Genomic DNA, 7,643 nt, shown 5'->3' on the forward strand with positions numbered 1-7,643 from the left:
TGATGCTGTCAGAAACTCAAAACAGGACTATGTACCAATGGGACTGGAATGCATGGTCTTTGACCCTCTGGATGATGGTCATCATATTAAGCTGCTTCTTTCCATTGTGGTTCATACTTGTCACCTTTCTGCCCAATTTCTGCTGATGTTTTCTCCTCTATCTTGAGGAGTGTCTTCAGCAGAGCACAGCACAGCTGCTCCTCTAGCAGGAGGCTGCAGGCACACAGCTCTTGGCTGGCTAAAAAATAGAAAGAGAAGCTGTGAGCCTGTTTCTGCAAGTCTTGGGAGAATTGGCAGAGGATCAAGAATGCTTTCATCTGAGCTGCAGAAGAAATGCCATTGGAATTGCTGGTAGCAGCCATCAAACTGATTGTTTCACAAGACCTATCCCCCCTCCCTGCCGCCCCCCCCCCCCCCAAAAAAAAAGAGAATTAGGAAGTGCAGCATGCTCTGAGAGAAGCTAGCAGGCCTGCCAAAACAAAACAACAATGCACTTGTGCCACGTGAGGACCTCTGGGTTCAGGAAGCTTATCTACCTTGAGACTTATTGCAGGCACTATCTCAGGATCACATATGTGTATAGTTCATAGCATATTTAACTTTAAAAGCTTGGCTGCAATCTTTATTTTAAGGTGGTAGTTAGCCACTTGAATCATGGATGTATGGCAGTACCACTGAGTGACCCACACTGGATTTCATCTTGCAGGCTTTGCTCATGCAGGTAAGTCTCAGCCATAAGAGGTCTGGTCCTGTCTGCAAGGACAGCCAGCCAGTACCCTTAGGAAAGATTTCCTCTTTGACAGTGTCAAGTCACTGGCCTCTCTTCATGTGCCTGTTGCTACCACATTGTACTACTGTAATCTGACATCCCAAAAATGCTGATTTACCAAACAGAGTTTATAGAAATGTGGTTGCATAAACCACTGGCATTTTAGGGCTCCTACTTACTGTCCTCCATGCACCCGTTTTGCTTCACCCATTTGGGCACTTTGGGAGATTGGGAGATGCAGCCAAGTCCTATGTCTTGCTGGGAGAGGCAGCATAGCTAACAGAAACACCATTTCTCTCCTACCTCAAGAGAGCTGAAGTGTTTGCAAATATCTCTGCAAATACAAATCTGGGCATCCATGGTGACCAGTCTCTTATTAGCTTGCCCTGTGAGAACAATGAGACTCACCAGTGCCTTTGTTGACTCTGGGGCAAACTGGGCACTCAGGCCTGTGGGCATAAAATGTCTTGGACAAGAGCTGCCTGGAAAACTGGGGCTGATACTGCAGATAGCTGACCTGCTGTTTCCTCCCACTCTGCTCCTCTGCTCCCCAACAAAGCTCTAAAGTGAAAGTTAATGTTCATAAAAGTTTTGAAAAGAGTTCAGACTTTTCATTTAAATTTTGTCTGCCTGGTGCAAATTTAATTTGTTAAAACCCAGGGTTTTTGTCCTGAAACTAATTTAAGAGAGCTCTGAGTAACCATGCCCTGGGTGTGGTATTGCTAGAGGGGAAGTGGATATGGGGAGACCTGCAACTCCACAGAGATGTTAGGGAGACAGTTACAGAAATGTTTGCCTCTCTGCTCAAAAGAATTGTCTTTCTCTCAAGGTGTACAGAAAACACACTTCACTGAAAACTTGTAGTGTAAGCTGCAATACTGAAAGAGTTATCAGGCCAACTAAGATGTGTAACAGTAGAGGATGTAAAATTCTGCTCTGCTACTGCAGCTCCCACGTTGCAGAGTGATGGCATGGCAGCCTCCCATGTGGATTGCAGGCACGTACAAATCAGCTTCTGTTTGACTGGAGCGTTTCTGCTCATGCTGTCAGAAAATCTTCTGAAGTGGAAAAACACCAAGTGACTGGAGACAACTGACTTGCTTGTTATTCTAGTTTATTGTAAAACTATTTAAGCTGTGACGAACCTGGCTAATGGAGCACTCAGAAGTTTAGAAAAGGAGCTCCTTTGATTTGTTGTTTGGTTTTCCCCCTAAAAGGACATGAACATGAGCTTGATGGGGATTGTCCTTAGATCAGAACTGACCCCCTTTCAACTTCTGCATGTCCCCTCCTTGCCCTCACCTGTTCTTTTATCTTGATCAAGTTCTACTCACTGTTTTCTAACTTTCACTTTTTAACTAAAAGCTAAGTTTGGGGGGTTATTCAGATTTTTTCATTTAAAGTCTGGTTTTCCTAGCTGCTCCAGGGTCCATGAAATGCATTCTTGTGTAAGCACAACACACAAACGAGGAGCAATTAAAAAATAGCAAGAAAGAAGTTTTAAAAGCAGAGTAATCCTCATCTAAAGCTTTTCTTGTTTTAGTCAGATTCGACAATACTCCAAGGAGGGTGTAAAAAGGATGGTGAGAGGACAGCAAAGGCCAGATCTGCTGTGGCCACCCCAGGATTAAGGATTTTGGCATGAATGCAACCAGAGCAGCTCCCTCTGACATACCTAGGGGTATGTCATGCTGCCCACCACAGCAGCCCAGGGTCAGTAACCATACAGCCTGCTGCTGGGAGAGGAGGAATGTTACAGAGCAAACAGGAGTCACTGCTTAATTAAGTCTGTTCTTGAATACTGGTCCCTCAGCCAGAGAGGAAAGAAAACCTGTGAAAGCACCTTAAATAGAGTCAGCTTTTGACAGCATCATGTCAGAAAACCTAGCCCAGGCAGGAGCCTGTGGTTAGCATTCGCTCTGGGGCAGCCAGGCATACTCCTGGTAGTGTTGTCTTCTTGCTGTGGGTCCCTTACATGGTTATTTGTGTGTATTTCTTTAGAAAGTTTCATGATTGCTCATGCAGAGAGAGGCTCTGCACCTAAGTGAGCACAGGGCGACCAGCTGTCCCTTAGGAAACTCTTGTCTCCTGGGGAAACTGGCATTGCCTGGCTCAGGACTTGTAGTGCCTTCTCCAGCACTGCTGGGGTTTCTGTTTTCAAATGGAGAGGAGTGCTGAGCTGGCAGAATAGCTTTTGCTTAACTGGAAGTTGCTCTGTGGTGTTGCCAGATGAAGCTCAGTTGCAGGATGAGATGGAAAACAAACAAGCTAAATGGTTTCAGTCCTGTGGTTATTGTCAGGGCAATCTGCTTGATTTCCCCCACTGTTGGCACAGACAGTGAGGGGGCTGGTGTGCCAGTGCCCAGGTAGGGGAGGGAGGAGATCAGAGATAGGATGGATCTCTTCTACTGAAATTGTCTGTGGCCACTGAATACAAAAATGGCCTGCATCAAGCACCTGCTTGAAATATACATCCTAAAGAATCAAAAAGAAATCAATCTGATCTGAACTTCTTTCCTGGAGTGAGTAGGAATTTAGTACTTTCTGGGAGTTACACACATTCCCAAGGTCTTCATTCAGTTTGGGTTGAGTATGACCTTATTCTGCAGTCTTTCAATGAACACACATTTGAGCAAGGCATGGAAGGACCCAAGACTCATTTGCTTTTTGAATTAAACTGTTTTTTTCCGTTTTATAATTCCTTTATTGCAGGAGGCAGCAATAAGTTCCTTACTGGCAGATAGGAATACTTGATCTAAGAAATCTCAACAGCCACTTTGCTCAAACCAGGTGTTCTTGACTGGCTCAATTTTGCCAACAACAGCACCTGCTCTCTTCCATGTCATTAGTTGCATCATAGATGTAGATTTTGGGATTGAATTTACTTGAACTGATTCAGTGGTTTAGTAATTCAAAGACCATCAGATGCTGTGATGAGAATGAAGCACAGGGCAATGCCTTTCCTTTGTTCCCCTGTTCTGTGGAACTTGCTCAGGTTTAAAAAAAAAAAAAGAAAAGAAAAAAGCCACCAAAATAGCAGACTTTTGCCAGAATATTTTTTGTTCAGATGAAAATAAACTTTTGTCTTGTGCAAATGAAGCATTATAATTGTTTTTTTTTTTTTGGTATTTGTAAATCTGTGGGGAAGCATTAAACAGTCATCTCTGTTATGGAGTAAGTCACTGATAGAGGGAAGGGACTCCCCTTCCTGATGTTTCATTGTAATGTTGGTTGTATATATTTGCACATTAAACTGTGTATCTTTTTTTCTAATAAATTAATATAAAATGTAACTGTGATCTTTAATTATTTTGATAAGCAAAGGTGCTCTTGGGGAAAACTTGCTGGATTTTCATTTCATGTTTTTTTCCATTTTTAAAATCTCTTACTAGGTTGTGACTGTTCTTGGAAATTATTTGGATGCAAATTCAAACAAATTTGCAAACAAATTCCATACACCTGCCTTTCAGGAAGATTATTTGCAAGTGACTTGAGAAACAAAGAACAATGAAGTTGTGTGACCTGGGCTGATATCTGCATCTTCCTGGGGCTGGGTGAGTCACAGACCCCAGCTCCAGCTCCTGCACTGCCATAGCCAAGGGGCAGGCTACATATTTGGCTTACAGACCAAGTCTGTAGACCACAAGGACAAATTTGTTCAGCATATGCTGTGGGCTTGGATACAAAGAGCAGTTGTTATTTAACCTGATCCCTTAATTGCTCTGTGCTGAGGAGCGTTGTTGCTGTTAATGTGATTTCCACATGCAGCGAGCTGGGAATGTGGGATCCTTTCAATGTGCCCACCTTGGGATTTGGAAGATGAAAGGCGGCAGTCCATGGGAACTGGGAGCAGAGCTGCGCAAGCCTAACTGCTAACCAGCGAGGTACTTTGGGAAATAGTTTATTTATTCCTTCAGGCAACTGTCACTTTCAGATCTGAGTGCTTTGTAATTCTGGCTGGATACCTGATGTGGTGAATCCAGGGACTTGTAGTGCTTAGAGAGCTGGTGATGGAAACTTGGCTCCGCCACTCAAGAAGTACAGACACGTGTGATTTAGATAAGCCTACGCCTGGGGCCTGATACAAGGGAACTGTGTGACATTTTATGTTCACTCCTACAGGGAGGGCAGGTCAGATAAATAAAAGGTCAGATAAAGTTTGACTGCTGGTTCACAGGCTGCTTCCATGTCCTCTCTCCAGTGAGAAGGGAATGGCCCTTTCAGCAGGGAGTACTCTCCAAAAAAGTTACTTCCCTCTCTTGCACCAGCTCCCACACCCTCAGAGGGAAGTAAGCCATGTTGAGGATCATGATGGCAGGGGTGCCACCATGATCCTTCATGTCCCTTCTATGTGGTACTTTTAGAGGTGGTTGTCACAGGGGTTCCAGCACCCGGAGCATCCCCACAGGCAGGGACAGCCTAGCTGTGGGGCCCAACACTCTCTGATCTGCAATCAAGAATTTGAGCTCTGCGAGTAAACAGTGCTTTATTTCTCATTTTTCATGTCTGTTCCAAGGGACAGTGGCAGTAACAGAGATGACACCTGGGTCTGTGGAGTCTTAGTCCTGGCCTGCTGCCAGCAATGAATGCAGACTGCATGCTGGGTTTTGACAGGTCTTAAGATCTGCATTTCCCCATCAATCATCATCCAGATCTTCTCTTCCAGTTGTTTTGGGCAGAGTGCAGGGGGACTTGGCTCTACTGGTTATACATATTCATAGGATTCTCTGGGTGCCAGCAACAGCACATCCAGTGCTTAAATACAAAGGATGCCCTGGTGAAGGCTCAGCCTATCCCCACCTGGAGAGCTGATCCCTGGCCCTGTTGTAATGCAGAGAGCCCCCCAACCTTTCATTGTCCTGTTTTGTTCTGCTTTGATATTTGATTTTCCTTTCACGTTCAATTTTAGCATCAGGTCATTGTTATCCAGCCCCAAATGTCTACTCTGACAGCTTGGGGATATCAGCCTTGGCAGACCCATGACTGTAAGAACCTGAAGAGCCCTTGCTCTGCTGGTGGGCTCCTATTGAGGGCTTTAAAGCTTAACACAGTTTGGGGGTGTTTTCGATGCATGTGTTCATGGAAGTCATTGTTGCAGTTGTTGTCTCTTTATTCAAAACTGCTCAGTGCTTCGTCCAGCAACTCAGCCTTTTGGAAGCACCTCTGACAGTGCCACTATCTAGAGACACCAGAGTTTGCTACTACTGCTCTTATTTCTTAGCTTCCTTCTCCACACGAATAGCACAGAGCAGTGGGGAAGACGTACTCTGTATTTTTGACCCACAAGATAAAACCCACAGACTCCACATGAAAGCAGCACCTCTGCCACCCACCCCAGCAGGACACCACTCTGCAAGTGCCTTGGCTTTCTCTGAGAAGCCATGGAGACTTTTGTAGAGTAATGGGATGATGGAAAAGGCAAAACATCAAATGAAGGCAGCACTGGCGGGTGTCTGCTAGCACTGGAGGAGATGCCAGAAGGCAAACATAGCTCTTGCCTTTGGGTTTTCAGATCAAAGATCAGGATGAGTTTTCAGTGCAACCTTTTGTACAGCCTGAGAGAGAAAATTCCTCTACAGAGAGAGATGGAGAATTGAGCACAAAGGGGATTCGTAAAACCTCCGAGGTCTCAGTAACTCTTTAGTCTCTCTGGTTTGTATTAACATAGCTTTTGGCTTGCCAGGCAAAGGGAGACAAGGTTTCAAACAGGAGGCCTGGTGGGGTTCAGATGCCCCCACCACTGGGGCATCCAGCTGAGATCTCCTTCAACAGCTGGGGTTTTAGGGACACTGAACTGTTCCCCTTCAAAACTAAAGTGTCTTAGGACACGTTCAGCCAGGGGATGCATGATCCCACCACAGCTGCATGGACAGACTGACCTTCTCCCACCTCCTTCCACTGCTGCTTCTGCTGAGCAGCCTCACACCCCAGCAAAACCCAATGGGCTGCATCCATGCAGCTTGGGGCCCCAAAATCCAGACTAGCGGAGGCTGAGAGCTTTGCCTTTGGCCATGGGAACAGAGAGCCCTCCCTCAGGCTCTGTTCTTTTGGATTATGAGTTATTTATTTTGAAGCACTGAGCAAGCCCAGCATACTGACACTGGCAAATGAAGCTCCCCAAAAAGGGAGGGTCTTCCCAGCAGAAAATGTCCCTGGCCTTTGGTGTATATTTTATCCTTGAAGATGAGGTGGTCAGCAGGGTACTGGGCAGGCTGTTTACAATTCCAAAATAAGAGATGTCCCTTTTAGATTTTTTTTTTTTAATAAAAAGTGGAAGAGTCATCATTTCTTTGGTTTGACTTCCTTCACAGTTAGTCAGAAATCATTAGGAAATGCTACAGAAGGAAATCAGTCCTGTTCTGCCTGGTCAGCAGAAGGAATGTGTGCATGCAGAGGAGGACGGCGAGGGGGGGCTGTGGCTCTTCCCGGGCAGAGCTGAGTGACGCAGCGGAGACAGCGGAGCTTACTTGCATGACATATAAAGTGAAAATGGTAGGGAGACAAGATAAAGATGGATTTCCACAATCACCACATCCAGAATCTAACTTTTGCACAAAATGAAAAATTGGAATAACTCCACAAATGTCAATAATTTCCCCCATGTTTATATTATAACAAGAAAGCATCTTTTACCATCCACACACCTCTTCAGACTTTGCTTTTATCTAAACAGACTCAAATGACACCCAAGGCTCATCAAAGAGCTTATTCCTATTGCAGCCTTGCCTGTGTCTTGGGAGACCTTATTGTGGCCTTTCAGTACACAAAGGGGGGGCTAGAAGAAAGATGGTGACAATCTTTTTAGCAGGGCCTGTTGCAGCAGACAGAGGTTGATGGTTTTAAACTAAAAGTGTGAAGATTAGGCTAGATCTAA

This window comes from Indicator indicator, chromosome 17 (genome assembly GCF_027791375.1).
Source record: "Indicator indicator isolate 239-I01 chromosome 17, UM_Iind_1.1, whole genome shotgun sequence".
Classification (NCBI taxonomy): domain Eukaryota; kingdom Metazoa; phylum Chordata; class Aves; order Piciformes; family Indicatoridae; genus Indicator; species Indicator indicator.